Below are 22,368 nucleotides of genomic sequence, written 5' to 3' on the forward strand. Positions count from 1 at the left end.
CATTGTTGCCATTGGTTTCCCCGATATGTTTCTCTCCATAATTCTTTCTAAGAGAGACATCTGGTAGCTACGTGAGGGACCAACTTACGTGATGCGCCAACATCCTAAGTGAAAGCGTGTTATGAACTTGATTCGAACTTCAAACACACGTCAACAATTCGTTCCGTTAATCCTCTCCTAATATACAGGCAAAATGGCGAGGAGTAGAAGCAACATTAGTTTTTAAAGTACTCATTTTAAGTCATTATCTTTTACATTTACTCGATCCGTCGCCTGTCGGTGTTTCAGTCACTTCAAAAATTATTGCCAATGATATCACCTCTAATGCTTTTCATAGTTTTGTATTTCCACTCATTAGGAGTTTAGAACTCTGCTGACAACTCCTTTTTTAATTTGTTGTTGAAATGTTCAAAGCATTTTTAACATATAACATTAAATATTCACGTAATTTCTTATCTTCATGCATTTCTATTTTAATATTTTTAACAAAGCAAAAGTTATAATTCTGTTTAAAATAAATCAAAATATGTTGGCTTCTCTAGGTCCCTATCATATACGTTTACAAAACCTTGAATTCTATTTTTTATTAAATTTCTAAATAAGAACAAGTGTTTCACTTGATTCCTCGAATATATTAAACACTCACGTCAATATAAATTCATTCATTTGTTCAACAGTCATATCGTCATCAATAAGACTTTTGAACTGCTGGTATCCATTTGGCCAGCAACACAAATGCATAAGATGAATCATTTGTAGCAAGCCGTGTCAACATTGTTGTGATTTTGTAACAAAGCGAAAATACGGAGCCGTGTAAGAAATGACGTCACGGTGAGGAAAACAAAAGAAAAAAACTATAAAAAGAAGAGATTGAGAGCATGTTAGAAGACGATCTCACAAGAGGCATAGGTGATGTGACAGCCCTAAAGAGAAGTCACGCGTGGCGGGGAATAAATAAAGAGTCGTTCTTGCAACATGAAACAGTGAGTTCGAGTCATTCTTTTGTTTGAGCTTCTTTGCGACGTAGACTGCATACAACGTGTTGTTCCGTATATAAACGTTACTATTTTATGTTTGGTTCAACGCCTATACACTGATTGAAACCAAATTAATGTATGATATTTTCCGAGGAAATTCGTCGTTTAGCTTCAAAGGGTTCGAATTTCTTATGGGATTAATAATTTATTAAATATTTATTGCATTTGTCAAATATATGTTCAATATCAAATCCAGGCAAATATTTAACCATGGCTAGTAAAAGCTTATCAGTAAAGAAACAATTGTGTCTTGAGAAATTTGTGTATGCTTCAGTTTGACAGATTCCAGTCAAGATTGATGAGGTTAACAACAGACTTCGTCACGATTTTGGCGTCAAAATTGAATCTGATTTTTTTCTTTCACCTTTTAAGCCGAAGGCGTGACAGAATAAGAACATATTTGATATTATGTATACAATTGTGTACAAGAGTACGTATTGCGCATTATGGTGAAAGAGGAAATCCTCTGGTCGATATTTGCAACATAGTTGCGGCAACAAGAGTCAATATGTTATTTACTTAACTTTCTGATTAACTTTTCATCATTTTCTTATTAATATGCATATCCCTTACTTCCATACACTAATACGCATGCATATATATATATATATATATATATATATATATATATATATATATAATGAAAATTACAATTGAATTTACCAAAATGATCCAAGATGGTAAAATTAAAGTAAATTATAAATATTAAAGAAAAGTTAAACCAACGTACAACACATACACACATACATCACATACACCCCCCCCCACATATATATATATATATATATATATATATATATATATATATGAGAAAACAGTTAATAAAATATGTTAAAAAACACTCTGAAATCAGTTAAAACATATTTAATCTGAAAAGGAAACACTAGATGCATAGTCCTTAATACTTAATTTTATCCCGGAAGTAGAGTGAAAAGCACATCTTATTTTTCTTTTATTAATATAATTGGATTTTTTTTTTCTTTTTTTCCTTGTACATATTTTTGTGAATTATTCCACGGATTTCTGCCTTTGGATTATTATGAACCATCTTCTTCCAATTACGGGATTTCCTTGGATTTTACTTGTACAAATGGAAATTCTTTTAACTTTCTTGAAGTTTCACATTTGGATTTTACGGTCACTGGATTTTTTTATCTTCCACCAGACTATCCATTCGTGTGTAATCACCTTTTTCTTTATCATATTCCCTCTGCTTCACTTTTTTTTGTTTTCAAGTAAGATCTTTGACTTACTTGTTGTTTCATCAAATACTTCTGCATGCAAAATCCGATCCTGCATTTTGCTAATTCCTACCCTCTGATGAGACGGAAAGTATTTCTTCAAAACTCTACGGATTAAGGACTATCCATTTATCTATTGTTTCCTTTTCAGATTAAATATGTTTTTAACTCATTCCAAAGTGTTTTTTAACATATAATATATATATATATATATATATATATATATATATATATATGAAAGAGAGATAGAGGAAGATGTATATATTTAGCGAATAGATTTTTTTATTTTTTTATAGCTAAAACTGTCATCATAGGCGTTAGCTACATACGTCACAATTAACTAAAAATGTTTATATCTTTATATAATAAATGGATTTCTTTGTAGAATCCAATCAACCAAAAATACAGGCTTTCAATTTTCGTTTAGATGTACCATATAGACTTATAGTCTTTTATCATTTCTACTAATACTTGATTTTGAACGAGCCTTGATTTGTTTCTTTCGTGAACACTGTAAGTGTGCCATAGATTGAGCGTCACTTAAATTTTACAACACTATTGTCTTTATCCACATTTTTATATCAAAGTCAATTCCATAGAATAACTTGAACGGTTGTTTATCACACACAGTTCTGGAATCTGACTTTTATTTATAAATTATTTTCAATCTGACTTTTATTTATAAATTATTTTCAATCTGACTTTTATTTATAAATTATTCTCATGTATTTTAGATTTCGTATTGTTTTCTTGTATTTCAATTCTTGTGTTTAAATTCAGTGTGGAATCATTAAAAAATAAGTAACTGCTTTATTTTATTTAGTTAAATAGTTAAGGTAGATAGACTATACAATTAAATAGAAGTGAACATCGCTTAACCTCTTTAATTTTAATAGAATTCATTTTGAATAATTTTGATAGTTTTACATTATATTAATAGGAACTTGAAAAAAAAACTATAATCAACTTTTTTATGCAAACCATATATCAGTGTAAATAAGTCGGATGGATTTCATTTACAATGATTCAATGTTATTGTTCTTTTCAATTATTACTAACATTTTTGTTTTATTTATTCACTAAGTAATAAAATTTGACCTGATCTGAAAGAGAGAGAATGAATTTTTAACACAACGGTGACATTCGAAAGAGATTAAGTGCAAAGTGTTTTTGTGAAGAACTTGATATCTTCAAATTGATATATATGAACATGAAAATTGATATATATGAACATATAACGGCGGCAGGAAGAATAGACAAAAGAAAAGAGAAAAGGAAGACGGAGGATTGTCGACTAACGAACGTGTGCGGACATTTTAAATGTTACATTACACAATATTTTACTTTATACAAAAAATTAGAAAAAAATGAAGATTAATTTATGATGAAAATAATGTTAGTTATATACAGGGTGTGCCATAAGTCGCACACCAACGTATTTGAAATAATTCTAATAGTAATAAACGTTATTTATTAAAACCAATAAACTTTACCAATAAACTGAAAAACACGTTGTACACGCTGATACAATCATAAACGAAGACGTATCTTATACCCAAAGAAAAGAAAATATATTTTGCCCCGCAGATTTTACAGTTTCACATCACTTAATTCTTTGGTGCGTGACTTATGGCCCACCATGTATATAAAAGAATACACACGCAGAATAAAAATTCACACACATAATAAAAATACTCACGAACACGAGCAGTAAAAAAGATTAAGAAATATAATAGACGATATTGTCTCTGACTTTTGAACATTAATTCATGATGAAAATAATGTTAGTTATATATATAAGAATACAAGCGCATAATAAAAATACATGCACATAATAAAAATACACACACATAATAAAAAATACACACGACCACGAGTAGTAAAAAAAGATTAAGAAATATAATAGACGATATTGTCTCTGATTTTTGTGTTATTGCTGTTGCTTTATTTTTATGTTACGTAATTGGATTTTTGGATTTCTATGGGCCGATTGGCACCTTTTTAGAATGTTTCAGAATTGACGATAAAGAGTTAAAAGCTGAGCAACAGATGAAATAAAATAAATATTTTTATTCGACTTCGGCAATAGTGAACCTGCTTGGTAAATTCTTTATATGTTCACTCCATAAGCAATACAACTTTCATTTCAAATAAACTATAGCACGAACTCAACGGATCTTGTTAAAAACTTAACAAACCCCCTGAATAATATTGATTCATCAACTCAAGAACCTTTTCAGTTTTACTTAATCTGACCATTTTAAGTGCCTAGTACTCTTGTAAATGCCCTAACGAATTCTTTTAACAACTCATTGCGCCTCATACCAAAACCATATTATCCTTGACAGTAATAATCATATCAACACAAATCCGAATCAAGATGAAGACTCAGACTATGCAACGGACAGTAATAGTGGAAACAGCTGAAATCTTAAGGTAAACCATCGAATGCGGAATTTCATTAACATGACTGATAATTGCTAACCGACCATATAGAAAATGATGCCCCTGTTCAGTCTCAAAAGACAAAAGACACCCCGAGTAGGGGCAGCTGCGCGTGTAATTGTGTGGCAAGGGTTGCGCAATCCCAACCACACCTCTCCTGAATCTGCACTGCTTGGGTCCATTGGTAAGTAGAAGCCCATGACGACTGGAAACAATGCTGATATAAGTGGAGAGCACATACAGCACCTGAAAATCCCATATGGTCACCCATCTGATACTGCCCAGGCCCATCGTTGCTTAATTACGGTGATCTGACGGGAATCGGTGTGTCAAACCTGATTGTGCCATATATATACAGGGTGACCAAAAAAACACGGGCCCAACTCTAATTAGGCCCCGTTTCTTAGTCTTTTTTTTGAATGAAATGAAACTTTGGTCATAACTAGTTTATTATATTCAAAACATCATACCAAAACACTAGGGTTTTTGGCCTTTTTTCTCCGTTCTACAGCATATGTTCTAGATGGCCTCCATTTATCTCCGTGCATTTCTTGAGGCGCAGCACGGAGTTGTCCATAGCGTTCTTACAGACTGAATTGGTAATGGCTTTCATCTCCTCCCTGATGGCTTCCTTGAGTTCCGTGATGATTCTGGGTTTCCCTGCGTAGACTCTGTCCTTAAGATAGCCCAAAGAAAAAAAATCTGTAGGGCTTAGGTCCGGGCTATGGAGTGCCCACTCAAAATCAGTCTTAAGACTGATCACTCGGCCTCCGAAGTTCTCTTTCAGCCATCTTTGGACAGATTTGAGGTGTGGGAACTTGCTCCATCCTAGTAGAACCAGAACTTGCTAATGAGCGACGGGTAGATGATCTGGAGCTCACTCTTGAAGGTTTTGAAGACCTCCACATACCGCTCCATGGTAACTGTCACTGCTGCGCCGGATTCTTCGATGAAGATTGATCCGATGATGTCTCTGGGCGAGATTGCAGCCCACACCGTGCACTTAGGAGAGTGCAGGGGCTTGGTGGCTACTTCATTGGGTCTGGAGAACCCCCAGAAGACATTTGTCTTTGAGTTCGCCTTTCCATCAACATGGAAGTGGATTTCATCTGAGGTTCAAAGGAGGTTAAGGAAACTTGGTGTCTCCTCGATCTTCTCGAGCATCTTGACTGCCATAGCCCTCCTCTGCTTTTTGTCTGAGGCTGTAAGGGTCTGCAGCGTCTGTATTCTGTATGGGTAAGCCCCGATATCGTTCACCAGCACTCTCCTGCAAGTCTTACAGGACATACCGAGGGACTGACTTCGCTTACGCACAGAGCATTTCAGACTCTGCTGGAGAGACTCTCTCACTCTTTCGACCAGATCGGCTGTTAGCTTCTTGGGACGTTCCGAGTGGCTTGGACGGTTCTCTCTGGCAGCGTTGAGGTTCTCCACGGTCTCATACTTCTCGAAGTGGTCTACTCAGTTCTGAATTCTGCTTTTAGATGGAGCCTTTTTACATTCGAACTGACGCATGAAACTGTCCTGAATATATAAATGTATGTATGTATGCATGTATGTATCTATGTATCTATGTATGTAGGTTTGCATGTCTGCCTAAAACTTTCGACAGAATCGGCGGATTTTCACAAGATCTGTATCGTTTTGAGGTTCGATCTTTCAGACGACAAATATCGAAAAATTGGCTAAAACCATTAGTATCTTCACCTTAAACTGAGCACTTTTCTACAGGGGGTGGCTTTTTCGCCGATATTTTTGAAATTCATCCTCTCCTTTCGATTGTCTAGCGTTAATTTAAACCTACGTCACTTCCGGTTTGGCGGTGGTCGTAACAGGTGTTTCCCCGTTCTTTTCCTCTTTCGCGGTACGGGTTCGGGCCTGCCTTCCTACTACCATTTTTTTTCTCAACATACCCATCCAAACACCCGGATATATATATATATATATATATATATATATATATATATATATATATATATATATATATATATATATATTATTTTCAAAAATAGAAATTCATATGCCAGTACCAATCTTACTATATATAAATAATAAGGTTGAAGGCGTCGGGCACATATAGTTTCTGTGAGACACTTTTTGAATATATTCGTATAATAAATAAGAAACAATACTTTATATTAATTTGTATAAACTTTTTAATTAATGTATAGAGAAGAATATGGATACGATATGATTAATTTCATTCTTATCTAAAGCTACGAAAATATCAGTTTTAATATAATTGATATTTAATGTTAAACAATTAACGCAATCATTTTCAAAAAATATTTACACCACAAAAACATAAACTACAATTTTTGTTTTATTGCAAAAATAACATAACGTAAAATTACAAGAACACTAAAAACATATATACTGAAGTAAAACATTATGTCAGCGATGAACTAAAGAAATAACGATAAATATAAATTAAGGATACTTATATATTGCTAAAAGACAACAAAGAAGATTTTAGCAATAACTTAAACGCTTCCTTGATTTAACTGATAGATTAAAAAATTGGAAAAAGTTGACAAAAAGATTAATCATCTCTTGAATCAATAAACAAATAAATAAAGATTGAGAATGAAACCAATAATTTAATACAGCCTAAATAATTACTTTGATCGTTAAAATGGATAAAAACAAATTGTAGCGTCTTACAATTCACCTTCGAATATTTCTACCCCACTATATCAAAAGAGCTCTTAACCGTCGGCACAGAGTTCAATGACATGTATATCGATATACCCAAAGATGAAACAGAGGGGATAAGTTTTAATCAATAACAATGATCAACAGATAAGAACTAAACTGACGAACTCTTTTGACTGTGTCAGGATATCCGATAATTTTGTAACCTTTTATATTTTATGCCACACTTGCCAAACCTTCGCAAAGCAACACTCATCTATTTGAAACCACTATCAATAATTTCCCCAACTCTCTATCGGTGCTTAAACTTTAACGTGGATTCCATAAACCAAACTTCTTTCTGAAAACTGCTCACCTATGGAACGCTGTTCCGCTGTCTGTTTTCTAGCTGACTACTTGGCCTTTTGTTAAAGTGTAGTATCTGTTCCGGCAGATACTGCAAGCAAAGACCATATGTGGGGGCGACCCCACATATAAGACCTTGGTCAATGTAGGGGCAACCCTTCATACCAATTGTCACTATCCAGCTCCCCTACTCCCCGGGGAGTTGGTCCCCATTTCCCCTTCACTCCTCACATTAAAAATCGGCCTTGTGCCTAATTTGCTCGGTGGGGGAGCAAATAAATACCATCTGTTCCGGCAGATACTGCAAGCTATGACTAGCTATGACTAGCAAAGACCAGATGTGGGGGAAACCCCACATGCCTGACCTTTAACCAGCTCCCATTTCCCACCTCTCGGGAGCTGGTCCCCTTTTCCCTTCCCCCCTCCCTTCACTCCTCACATTAAAAATTGGCCTTGTGCCTAATTTGCTCGGTGAAGGAGCAAATAAATACCATCTGTTCCGGCAGATACTGCAAGCTATGACTAGCAAAGACCAGTTATGACTAGCAAAGACCAGATGTGGGGGCCACCCCACATGCCTGACCTTTAACCAGCTCCCATTTCCCACCTCTCGGGAACTGGTCCCCTTTTCCCCTTCCCCCTCCCTTCACTCCTCACATTAAAAATCGGCCTTGTGCCTAATTTGCTCGGTGGGGAAGTAAATAAATACCATCTGTTCTTCAGATGCTGCACTTCCATTTCTTGTTCTCTTTCATTGGAGGAGAAATCCTTCACGACTGAGACAATTTTTATTTTTGTACCTTTTCTCCACGTTAAAAAACGACCCTGGTGTCTAACTCTGTCCCGTGGGGAGGCATAGTAAATAAGTACAATATTTTCTTCAAGTGCAATGTAAACAATATCTTGTTGAACTGTTCCTCTTAAATAATCAAACTGTACCAAATTTTTACGACTAACGATTACTACGCTATTCTACTAATAACTACCGTAGACACATTAACTCTTATCCTCGAGTGACCCCTGTGTCTTGATAATTGATAAACCCTTTTTTAAAACAAACATGACAAGTATAATAGAGATATAAACTTATATAAACATTATGGATTTTAAATAATAGGGAATTCCAGCCAGGTCAATGTAAAGAGCTTAATAAATATTATACATATAGAAATGTAAGAATTTGGACTAAGTGTATATGTATTAGAAAAAAAATTACTAAATTTGTAGCTTTTAATATAGGGTGTCCCAATAAAATGTATACACTCTTTAAATTATCTAAACTTGCTTCATGAATACGCTATACCACGTTACCAAGAGATGTTTAGAAATAGAGCATGGCACTTCCAGCAGAATGGAGCACTTCCCCACTATCTTCATGACGTAAGAGCATATCTTGATAGTCACTTGCGAAGTATATAATTAGGACGAAGAGAATGTATTGAGTACTCTCCACGCTCACCGGATTTGCCCCCTCCATGGATGTTTTTCTCTTTGGGGGGGGAAGTAGGGGAGTGGGGGAGTGGGGGGAGAGCGTGTTAAACGCAGGGTTCACACCACAAAAAGAGCTACAATGAATGAGCTGAAAGTAACCATTGAAAGTAGCTGTGTAAACATACCAATTGAACTTATTGGTGTATGGTCATTTTATTGGTGTATACATTTTATTGCGACACCCAATATATATATATATATATATATATATATATATACAGTTTTAGTGTCCCCGTACTTTTGGCACATTCAACAGGTTCCCCATTAGAACTTTTTATTTTCGACATAATATTATTGTGTGCGTTATCGATTTTCTCCTGAAAAGATGATAGCCGAAAGAGCTCTTGAGAAACTTCCGCCTATTTTATTCAAAACTGTATATAAATTCTGTACCTCCAAACCTTTATATATATATATATATATATATATATATATATATATATATATATATATATATAGGATAGTGCCAACCAAATACACATGAACATTAATTTCAATTACTCCTCGTCTCATTCCCAGTTTAATCAAACTTTAGAAAAACAACAAAAATTGATTTAAGATACTAAAATCAAACTTAGTAAATTCCAAAATTTTTTCGGAAACCACTTCACCCGAACTTACCGATTGCACGAAATCTATATATCTAAAAGAGTGAGAATGTGTGTGTTTGTGTGTGAAAACAATTCTCAACCTATATTTTCAACAAGCTTTTGATCTACAAATTTAAAATTTATCATATAAGGCATTCAGACATGTGAAAAACTTTTAATCAGTTTTCATCCAAAGAAAACGGCCGCTAAAGGGTCAAAATAGAAAAATTAGTACGTGAGGCTGATCGGATTTTCACGAATGCGCATGTGCTGCCTTGAAACATGACAGCTTCTTCGTGTTAAGAATTAGTAAGTTTGAAAACACTTTTGAAAGATCCTGTCAAACTGGTCTAATGATATTAGTACTTGATTCACTGTTTTTAGATTTTGGTTTCGATTTCAGCTCGAGTATGCTTTTTTTACTTATAAATAGTGAACTGTTCAGAAAAAAAAACATAATACTCGCGTGCACATGTCTCAGTTTCTGTATTAATTAAAATATAATATTTATGCGTATTTTACGACCGGGCAACGCCTGACGGCCTGCTGGTATCCAATAAAAATAATATAAAACGATTTTACTATTACTATGAAAACTTAGAAGCGATAATCCAACCCAACAATGATAATCCTACATGATAGTAGTAGAAACAAAATAAAAATAAAATGTGAAAAATAAGTGATAAATATAGAAATAATCTAATTAGTAATAACATTAAGAATAACAATTATATATAAGTGTATTTGGTAATATATCCATAGCAATACACAGCAAAATGGTAGCACATCTAAGACCGTAAACGACCAAGTTCTCTCTTATTCTTTCTCCTCTGATCTTGAGCAAGTGGTACAATGGGGAAAGGGGTAGCTTGTTACTTTTGATGCATCTAAAACCACGCTTTTATCTTTACATCATCAACGCTCTGATCCCCATCTGGCATCATTTGAAATGAATGGCTCTCGTCTTGAGGAGGGCTCATGTTTTGACAAGCTTCTGTGCTTGACCTTTACTCCTGATCTTAAATGGAACACATATATCAAATCCGTTGCCAAAGCCGCTGGAAAAATGGTAGGATCCTTCTATCGATCCAGTAGATATCTCACTGCTGATGCAATCCTCTATCTATATCAGCGCTAAATACGTCCAAGGATGGAGTAATGTTGCACATCTGGGCAGGAGCTGCTGGAAAGGACGTGTCCTGCCTTGATATAGTTCAAAATAGACTGCATAGCCTCGTAGGGGATATCCTTTTCTCTTCCCTGCAACCTCTTTCTCACAGAAGAGATGTTGCGAGTTTGTCTGTTTTATCGTTATTTTCATGGCAAGTGCTCGGCTGAGCTCCAATCTATGGTCCCCCTCACCAAACTTTCACAAGAAACACCCGTCTAGCAGAAAACACTATCACTAATTCCCCCCACTCTTTATTATCTGTGCCTAAACCTAAACGTAGATTCCCTGAGCAAAGCTTCTTTCTTAGAACTGCACACCTATGGAATTGTCTTCCGTTTTCTTGCTTTCCAGTTGACTATAATGTGGTTGTCTTCAAGTCTAATGTAAACAGGTTTTTGATGAGTCGTTCCATATAAGTTAACAAATTTACCAAATTTTCATTACTAACGATCACTATATTGTCCAATTTCTACTGTACACCTTCACCCCCTTATCCTTGAGTGGCTTCTTGGCCTTGATAAGTGGTGATGCCTATGTAAAAACAATCATCGTTAGATCACCGAAGTTAAGCAATGTTTAGCCTGGTAAGTACTAAATGAATTGGGAATTCTAGGTGCTGTATGTGCTTCCTGATTATCTCAATATTTTTTCCAGTCACCATGTACTTCTAGATTTGGATTTGGATTCAAGTAGTGCCCATTTAGGAGAAAGGTGCTGTTGGGGATAGTGCAACCCTTGTGTTACACGGGCAATAATCATAACGGGAGTTATACATTGTCTTTCTAGATTGAACGAAGGCGGTTGTTTCTTCATAGTAATAACTCTAATTCTAATTCGAAGCTTACTCTAAAGTAAGGCCTCCTATTTTTAACTCCAATCTAAAATATTGAAGAATTACGAAGACGGCGGTGGTACCATTAAAGAGAGCGATCTCTTGTGCTACAGAATCTAGTTTTCTCCATAGTCATGACAATTCTCAATGCAGTTTTACTAGCCTTTTTTAATGGTTTACTTGTAAAAGTCCGGAGTCCGCTTTGTCACCCATCTCTTAACTGACATCAATTGTTGGCTTCACAAACAACGGTGAAAGTTGATCGGTTCAATTTTTTCCTGTACGGAGGAATTCAATGACGATTCTCTCTTGCTATTGCACGAGTGATTGCTTACTTTGAGTCTCACACCATGAATATATCCAACAGAGAGATGAAAATTTCAAGCATGCATAAGTTTAGTCATCATAAAATACAATTTCCTCTAATCCGTTCAGATGGAATGAAAAACTTTGAGCATTATTTTGGAACGTACCTCGTAGCAATAACACTAATAGAAATAAGAAAGTTAATAATGAAAAGGAAAAGGCAATTATAGAATCGTGTTCTTGGACTATTACGGAATAATTATTTACACGAAGGCATCATTTACCAAGTTATACGCTTGACTCACGAAAATCCGAATAATAAAAATATTATATTGGAACCAACTTCTAATTTACAACAATGTATAAAAACCATAAAAGCACGATAACAACAAAACGCTAATTCAAAATATCACTAGCGAATCATTACTAAGAACTACAAAAAGCGAGCTTGATAGTGAAAACTATTGCATTAGGAAAGCTCATTGAGATATTAAGATGAGCTGTGCAGATTATTTTTAATTGAAAAGCAAGACGTTTCAGATTTTTAAGATTCTAGATCTTACGAAATTGTAAACGTGGAATAGCATATATATATATATATATATATATATATATATATATATATACATATATATATATATATATATATATATATATATATATATATATAAATTTACTGATCCGCGCTATTTTTTAATCGTATTTCCAAGTTTAATTAAAGTTTGATGATATATTTTTAGTCGCGTGCAAACGACTCTATAAGTCACTCCGTCGGTCAGTCGGTCGATCTGTCGGTCGGTCGGTCGGTCTGTCAATCTGTCCGTAATACTTTTGTGCTTGGCATTTTTGGTTAAGATCAAAGGTCTGTTGTTCATAGATACTGTTCTTAGCTTTTTAAGCTTTTCTTGGCCTTAGTGTAGTATCTGTTCTTACTACATGCTGTACTTATGTTTGTAACTTTGTGATATAAAGTGGGGGATCACTTTTCTGTATTAATTTAATGTAAAATGATCACCCACTTTACAACCAATCAGTCTCAAAGTCATTTAAGTCATTCTCCAGATCATTCAAGTTGTTTTTGAAGGATTCCAGTTATATTTTAAGCATTCAAGTCATTCTTAAGGTCATTCAATTCATCCTTAAGTTAATTAAATCATTCTAAGTCGTTTACTTTTTATTTATTTAAGTCATTTCAGCCCATTGTTCGGTCATTTTAGTTTATCTTTAAGAATTTCATGTCAACCCTACATTCGCGCATTTATTCATTACACGAGAGCACACGACTAATGGCTATCGACCTTGTTTTTATTCAATTGTAAGGTTAAAGTACAGAATAGGTATTGAACACCCTCCCCTCCCCTCCCCTAGCTAAGAATGGATTTTTAAATAATAACGTTATTATTTCAGCACTGATCAATAAGTGCACAAGTACCATATATATATATATATATATATATATATATATATATATCCAGTTATTAAATGGACAGTTTTAAGTCTTTTAAGTGTAGCACTTGTATCACGTGACAATGCTATAAGAAATAGGGCGACACTTTTTTAATATATCGTTATTAATATCGTTATTAATGAATATTATAATTTGTAAAAAAACAAACGATATATATATATATATATATATATATATATATATATATATATATAGTTAATCCTTTTAACTAGATGTATATTTACTACTTTAATAATATGAAGGAAGCCATGAACGGAGATTTCTCACTTGATTTCGTTTTATTATTCATTTATTTTTCTCCTTTGAGTTGTAAAAATCTGTCTGGGTAATAATCCGTTGATCATAATGGACAGTTTTACATTCTTTTCAAGTGCAACACACCACTCACATGACATTTTTATACGAAATAGAGTGACACTTTGCTTGCATTATATCTTTGAAAGTTAATGAACATTGAAAGTTAATGAACATATTTATGTATTTATGTGCGGCCAACTATTCCCCTGTCCTTCGTCAGGTGGTTAATGGTGACATGCCTTCCATAGTTGCTGTTGTCTCGCCATGTTTTGGCCAACTAACCCTCTTTCGCTAGAATTGAAACCGCTGTATATATATATATATATATATATATATATATATATATATATATATATATATATATATATATATATATATATATTCAAGAAAATATTATTAAATACAACGGAGACATTTTTTCTTATAATTCTTTTTTTCAATTTTTCAATTTTTCGTATTGTCTTTTTTGTTTCAAAATCAAAAATATTAATAAAGGATCCATACATGTTGCTGTTACGAGCGCTTTCGATTCGTCCATGAATCATCATCAGGTGTTAAAAATACAGGATTGCGAAAATGAGGATTAAAAATGAAAACTAAAATATATATATTCAGTGATGAGTTAAAATAAAAGTCGATTAAGAATAAAAGTCGATTAAAAATTCGAGTGTTAAAATGAATATATATAATTATGTTATAAGTGATCTCTGATCTTATATATATATATATATATATATATATATATATATATATATATATATATATATATATATATATATCAAATGTAAGCGTATTTTACGACCGGGCAATGCCGAACGGCCTCTGTATATATATATATATATATATATATATATATATATATATATATATATATATATATATATATATATATATATATATATTGTGTGTGTGTATTTATATATGTACATATATATATATTTATATATATATATATAAAATATATATATATATAGAGAGAGAGAGAGGGAGAGAGAGAGAGAGAGGCGCCCGGCATTGCCCGGTCGTAAAAGACGCTTACATTTGATATTTTGATTAATGCAGATGTCCTATTTATTATTATACTAGTAGGACCTGTTTACCGGTATCACTCGGTTGAAGCATGACACCCCCCTCTCGGAAAAAATTAAACTACGCTTGTTGCTGGCAACCACTGCCTTACCTGGACAATTGCGAACATTGACGACCCTGGCCAAAATGAAATGACATAATCTGGCTTCCACTGGCGATTAGTGCTGGTTTGGGACGATATCCTGCAGGTACTGTTTGTTTCTTATTTGTTTTAAAAAAAAAAAAAGCAATTAAGGGAATGCGTAAATCAGTATGAATTAATAAAATTACGAAAAAATGGTCTATTAAAATAATAATAGATAGTAAAAACAGAAGTTTAGGATTCACGCTGTATATTTACTGATTAGAGTGTTCGAAACCAGTGGAAGAAGTTTGTTGTTCAAGTTTTTCCTTTTCTTTTCAAATCTTCCACAAATAGTATTAAATTAAATTCCAGTTTTATGAACTCTTCTTTTAACGTGTTAAACAAAAAATTACGACTTGTTTCACTTCCGTGGATTAAGGCAATATTCAGAACGGCTTTCTGAATAAACACCTCCAACCTCCCTATGTTAAGAACGGCTTCCGGAATAGACACTATCAACCTCTCCATGTTAAGAACTGCTTTCGAAATAGATACCTCCAACCTCCGCATGTTTAGAACCACTTTCGGAGTAGCTACCCCATTTTGGGGGTTGTGTGAAAAAGTATTTGCCCCCAATTTAATCGTTATATACGTTGTCTGCATACTTACTTGCAAATGCTACAAAAACAAAAAAGTGAGAGGGGGGCAATGTGTTTACCGCGCGTGCGTACAAATCTGGCGGCGAATGAATTACAGTGCATCATACAGGTCTTTATATATCTTAAACTACTTGTCTCTGCAAAATTTAAATGAGATTTTCTTAATCGGCATAGTAGAAAACCTTCAAAAGTCGTCATTTTATTTTTAAAAAAATGTGGAGGTGGACCTAATGTAAAAATTGCCCCCCCTCCAAAAAAAGTTAACGTTTGCGCAGTTTCGATAATCAGTTCGGAAAAGAAAATTAAATAAAATACTTTACAGAAAGAAAAATTTGTAAACACACATGTATAAAGCAAATGTTTTCGTAGCCAATGAAATTTACGTGAAAACTGAAGCCTAGGGAATCAATGATAAATCAATGTATAAACGTAAATCAAATCGTCCACAGGAATAGTAAATGCAAAAAAAGAAGCAAAGAAAAAACAAATATAGCATCCTGTAAGGGTCGATAATCGCACAAAAAATGAAAAATAAATATTGGTACGCGTAAATGTTTTTTTAGGGCTTGTTATTAGTGGGATCATATAGGAATTTAGTGCATCTTTACATTCCCAAACAATTGCTGTGTTTAGATTTTTTTAGAGTGTTTCGGGCGTGCAAGTAAACATCAAAAAGATGTTATGCATTTATTTTTATTTAATTGTGCACGTATGTTCCAGTAATTAAATTACCAGTATTTATGTGTCTATTTATGAGCGGTTAATGTGTGTGTTTTGTTTTTGTTTTTGTTTTTTTCTGTTTTTTTTTATAGCACTGTTGTCTTCTGTGAAGAGTGACGTCGTATTGTAAACTTTTTGAAGTGTTCGTTTATGTAGGGAATATTTTCATTCCGGAATACAAGAATTGTGAAGTTTCCGCAAACACCAATGGGTGGAATGCGCCAAGGGAGTCGTTATTATATATGAAATGGACATCTGAAAGATTATGTTATGTCTATGCGTCTACATGCCAGTTACGATCGGTAAAATCGCAATATCTGTAGTGTAGATTTCCCTGTGGTGTTGACTGATGATGGTGGGAGGACTAAATACTTACGGAGAAAACTAGCAACTTCTTTCTCTGAAGATATTGCAATTGTGATGGCGTTTCTACTAGGATGCAATGTAGCATTTTATTACAACGACCTAAAATGTATGAAATGGTGTTCAAAAGTTACATAGGATAGTGGATAATAGCCTAGAGGTATTGGATTTGTATGTGAAATCTGTTGTTGCAAACCTACGAAACAGTCATTTTATTATATAGGAGATTATATTGGACCCTATTAAGAGTAATGATTTTAAAGTTTAAAAAAAAATGACTCGTGCGTCACCATTGAGAATCGAAACCAAAATGTTTAGCTTACGATTTTTCCTTTGAACTTAATGCATGATGAAGACATGTTTGCTACAAGGCTAAAAATTAAAACGTGAACCAATAGCTATTACGTTACGATCTTCATCTGGAAAATTCTATTTTTTTTAATTGTCACAATTTTTCGGCGATTTTTCCCATCTAAAAACAAAATATAAAGTTTAGTATGGGTTCGAATAATCTACATATAAAATTTAATGTCTGTAGACCACAAACTGACAGGGTTTTGGCAGGTAACATTTTTAAAGAAATATATATATATATATATATATATATGCATACATAAATATATATAAAAAGAGATTTGTGTTTTCTATAACATTTTTACGCAAATATTACCGAATAATACATCGTGTAGAATAGTTGCACTCATATAAATACACGTAATAATAAACTAAAGAAGATCACCCTATAAGAAAACTGTAAATAAATAGGGAATTAATAAAAATGAATGTTTAAAAGAATATGCAAATTATCTAGATCTCTTTGCAGATGAATGCAATTCCACGACTCATCTATATCAATCTATATATCTATAAAAGTGAACGTGTTTGTCTGTCTGTGTGTGTCTGTGTACATTTCTCTACGCAATAACTCGAAGTTTAGTATACAGGGTACTGAGATTTGGAAAAATCTTTGTAATCCGTTCTTGGTCAGAAATTTGGTTGTTAAAGAGTCAAAGTTCAACGATTTAACGAAACTGCTCCGAAAATTTTAGGTCTAAACACTTGAAATTTTAGATATAGGTTCGTTGGCCATGAATCCACTTGATTTGAGCCTAAAACAATAAATCTTAAGGGGTCATAATAGGGGTCAAAGTTAACAAAATTGAACGCTTTATTTATTTATTTATTTTTTGCTCAACATACACCTCCAAACACCCGGGCAACGCCGGGCTGAAATGCTAGTGTATCTATAAAAGTTAAAGTGTATATGTGTGTATCTCTGTGTATATGTGTCTGTGTACATTCCCTATGAAATAACTCTACGGACAGGAAATTTGATATACAGGGTATTGAGAATTGGGACAATCTTTTTAATATGTTTCAGCCAGACATTTGGCTGTTAAGAGGTCAAAGTTCAACGATTTGATCTTTAAGAACTCTACTAAACTCCCCCGACACTTTTTCATCTAAACCCTTGAATTTTTTTATGTAGGTTTCTCAGAGATAGGGAAAGCTTTTTAATCAGTTTGTATCGAAAATTTTTAGTTACCTATATATAAAAGTATGTATGTACGTTTGCATGTTTGCCTAAAACTTTTGACAGAGGCGGCGAATTTTACCAGTATCGCTTTAAAATCGGACCTTTCAGACTACAAATATCGAAAAATTGGCTAAAACATTAATATCTTCACCTTCAACTGGGAACTTTTCGTCGATATTTTTGAAAGGTATTCTCTCTTTTCGAGTGTCTAGCCTTAATTTTAAAATATGTCACTTCCGGTTTAGCGGTGGTCCTAGCAACATAGACGTAAGGTTTTTCCCCCGTTCTTTTCCTTCTTCGCGGTACGAGTTCGAGCGTGCCTTCCAACAACCACTTTTTTTTTTTTTTGCTCAACAGACACATCCAAATAACCGAGCAACGCCGAGCTGAAATACTAGTATATCTATAAAAGTGGACGTGTCTGTGTATCTGTGTGTCTGACTGTGTGTCTGTCTAGTGTCTGTCTGTGTACATTTCCCTACGAAAATAAGTCTATAAATTTTAAGCCTACAGACTCGAAATTTGATATACAGAATACTGAAATTTGGGAAAATCTATGTGATCGGTTTTCGGCCAGAAATTTGGCTGTTAAATGCTAGTATATCTATCTATCTATCTATCTATCTATCTCTCTTTATATATATATATATATATATATATATATATATATATATATATATATAGATATAGATATATATAAAAGTGAACGTGTCTGTGTGTCTGTCTGTCTGTATGTATGTCTGTGTACATTTTCCTTCGCAATAACTCTGTCAATTTTCAGTTTACAGACTTGACATTTGATATATAGTGTACTGAGATTTGGGTAAATCTATGTGATCGGTTTTCGGCCAGAAATGTAGGTGTAAAGGGGTGAAAGTTCAACGATTTGACTTTTGAGACCTCTACCAAACTCCTTTGACAATTTGGGGTCTAAACACTTGAAATTTTAGATATAGGTTCATTGGACATGGATCTAACTTAATAACTTTATTGGAGCCCAAAACAATAAATTTTAAGGTGTTATAATAGGGCTACAAGTTAAAAAAATTGACCGCTTTTGTTTTTGTTTTTTGTTTTTTTTTGCTCAGCATACACCTCCAAACACCCGGGCAACGCCGGGCTGAAACGCTAGTATATCTATCAATCTATATATCTATAAAAGTGAACGTATCCGTTTGTCTGTGTGTCTGTGAGTCTGTTTACATTTCCCTACGCAATAACTCTGTCAATTTTTAGTCTACAGACTCGAAATTTGATATACAGGGTACTGAGATTTGGCGAAAATCAATGTGATCGGTTTTCGGCCAGAAATTTGGCGATTAAGCGTAAAAGTTCAACGATTTGACCCTTGAGAACTCTACCAAACTCCTCCGAAAGTTTTGGGTCAAAACATTTGAAATTTTAGATATGGGTTTCTTTGACATGGATCTAACTTAATAACTTGATTTGAGCCCAAAACAATAGATTTTAAGTGATCATAATACTGGTCCAAGTTAAAAAAATTAACCGCTTTTTTTTTTTTTTTGCTCAACATACACCGCCAAATACCCGGGCAACGCCGGGCAACGCCGGGCACCCATGCTAGTATATCTATAAAAGTGAACGTGTCTGTGTGCCTGTCTGTTTGTCTCACGGTGTACATTTCTTTCACAATAACTCTGTGTAGTTTTAGTCTACAGATTCGAAATTTGATATACAGAGAACTGAGATTTTGGAAAATCTGTGATCTGTTTTCGGCCAGAGATTTGGCTGTTAAGGAGTCAAAGTTCAACGATTTGACCTTTGAGATCTCTACAAAACTCCTCCGACAATTTTTCTTCTAAACACTTGAAATTTTTGATATAAGTTCCTTGGACATGGATCTAACTAAATAACTTGATTTGAGCCCAACACGCTAAATGTTAAGGAGTCATAATAGGGGTAAAAATTTTAAAAAATTTAGCTCTGCGGCCTCTACCAAATTACTCATACAATTTCTGGTTTAAACATTTGAAATTTGGCATAAAGGCTATTCAGAGATAGAGAAAGTTTTTGAATCGGTTTGTGTCGAAAATGTGTATATTTGCATGTCTGCCAAAAACTTTTGACAGAGAGGACGGATTTTCATGAGATCAGTATCGTTTTGAAGCTCGACCCGTCAGACGACCTATACCGAAAAATTCGCGTAAAAGATTAATTTTCTCACCCTCAACTTGGCAATTTTCTACAGGGAGGGGTCGCTTTTTTTCACCGATATTTCCGAACGTCATCCCCTCTTTTCGATTGTCTAGCGCTAATTTAAACCTACGTCACTTCTGGTTTTACTGTGGTCGTAACAGCAAAGACGTCACGTTTTTCCCGTTCTTTTCCTCCTTCGCGGTACGCGTTCGACCCTGCCTTCCTACTACCACTTTTTTTTTACTAACGCACACCTCCAAACACCCGGGCAACGTCGGGCACCCATGCTAGTATATAACAAAGTTGTATTTTCTTAAATAAATCGATAAAAGGGTTTTTAATATTAATATCAATACACAAAAAATCTACTTCATAGGAGTACATATATATATATATATATATATAATGTATGTGTGTGTGTGTGTGTGTGTGTGATAATATATCTAAAGTCATTTATTTTTTTAATTAATTCTACCAACAATTTTTCATAAGTGTTGGTTTCGGTTTCGAATATAGCTGATGGCACTAAAGTTATCTATTTTTTATAAATAATTTTACCAAGAACTCTTCATAAGTTGGGATTTCGGTTCGATTATTGCTTATGGCACTCCAGCAATCTATTGGGGGGTATGAATGATATTATCAAGAATTCTTCATAAGTTTTGGTTTCGGTTTCGATTTCTATTCAAGCTGATACACCCAACTCATAAGGACATTTTTTTTTAAATTGCAGATTTGTAATACGTAAAAATCGATAGAACATCTACTCTATTATAATATATCCAAAATCAGCATGAAAAAAATTTCATATTTAAGCGTACTTTACGACCTGGCTAGGCCGGGCTTCCCTGCTAGCTTAAATAAATACTTCTGCAGTTTAAACAAAATAGCTACAGTTATATCAAAGCGTCTCCATTTACGCTGAACATCTACAGCATGTCAACATTAATATATTTCATATGAATGAGTTCTCTTTGGAATGTCCACAGGTCCCGCTAGTACTGATTAAAAAAAGTAAATATATGTTTCAGAAAGACGGAATCGTCCAGGAGTTGTGTTGTACATTATCGGCGGCCAAGTCAATGAAGACATCTGGTGCGTTGGAATTTCACAGTCAGGATTAAAGTTCGAGGTTGTAAGCCATAGCGGTAAGCTTTCATATGACGAAACACGTGCTTATGGATTTTAATATTTATATAATATCCGTAGATGCATGTGTACGTGCGTGTGCATACCTTATATCAGCCGCCTCTCTAACCCAAATCTTTTTAGTCTTTCTCGAGTTATTCATTTTAATTATGTGCTACACCTCAATAAATCGGCCGCTTGTTTCCATGTCTGCCTTATGAAGCAATTCCGATTTCCTGATTTGAGTTTTTCATCTTGATCGGTTTGTTCAACGATGCGAGAGAATCGCAGCTGAATTGCGTATTTATAGCCGGGCTGAGACAACCTCTTCATCTTCTCCATATTTCTTTCCGTCTCATCGAGCACGGAGATTTTTTTTTTCTTCTTGTTTCAATTTTCGCTTCTTCCAATCAAACACTTTGTTCCATCAAACTCGTTACGCTTTCGACCGGTGAGAATTACAGTTTCGAAACGCGTTTATTTGTGCATCTTTACATTGCGTCAATTTCTTTACTGATAGGCCACTCTTTCTTACTTTCTTAAATACTAAATATGGTTATAAAATTGATTATATATATGTGTGTGTGCGAATATATATATGAACTATATGAAATATATATATATATATGAATATATAAGTATGTATATATATATATATATATATATATAATTATTTTTTTACTATAATAATTAAATACCTACATATATATATATTTGAACTATATGAAATAAAGAGATAAATTGCTGAAGAGGTGAATATGAAATAGTTATAG

This window comes from Euprymna scolopes, chromosome 17 (genome assembly GCF_053919585.1).
Source record: "Euprymna scolopes isolate OS-2025 chromosome 17, ASM5391958v1, whole genome shotgun sequence".
NCBI lineage: Eukaryota > Metazoa > Mollusca > Cephalopoda > Sepiida > Sepiolidae > Euprymna > Euprymna scolopes.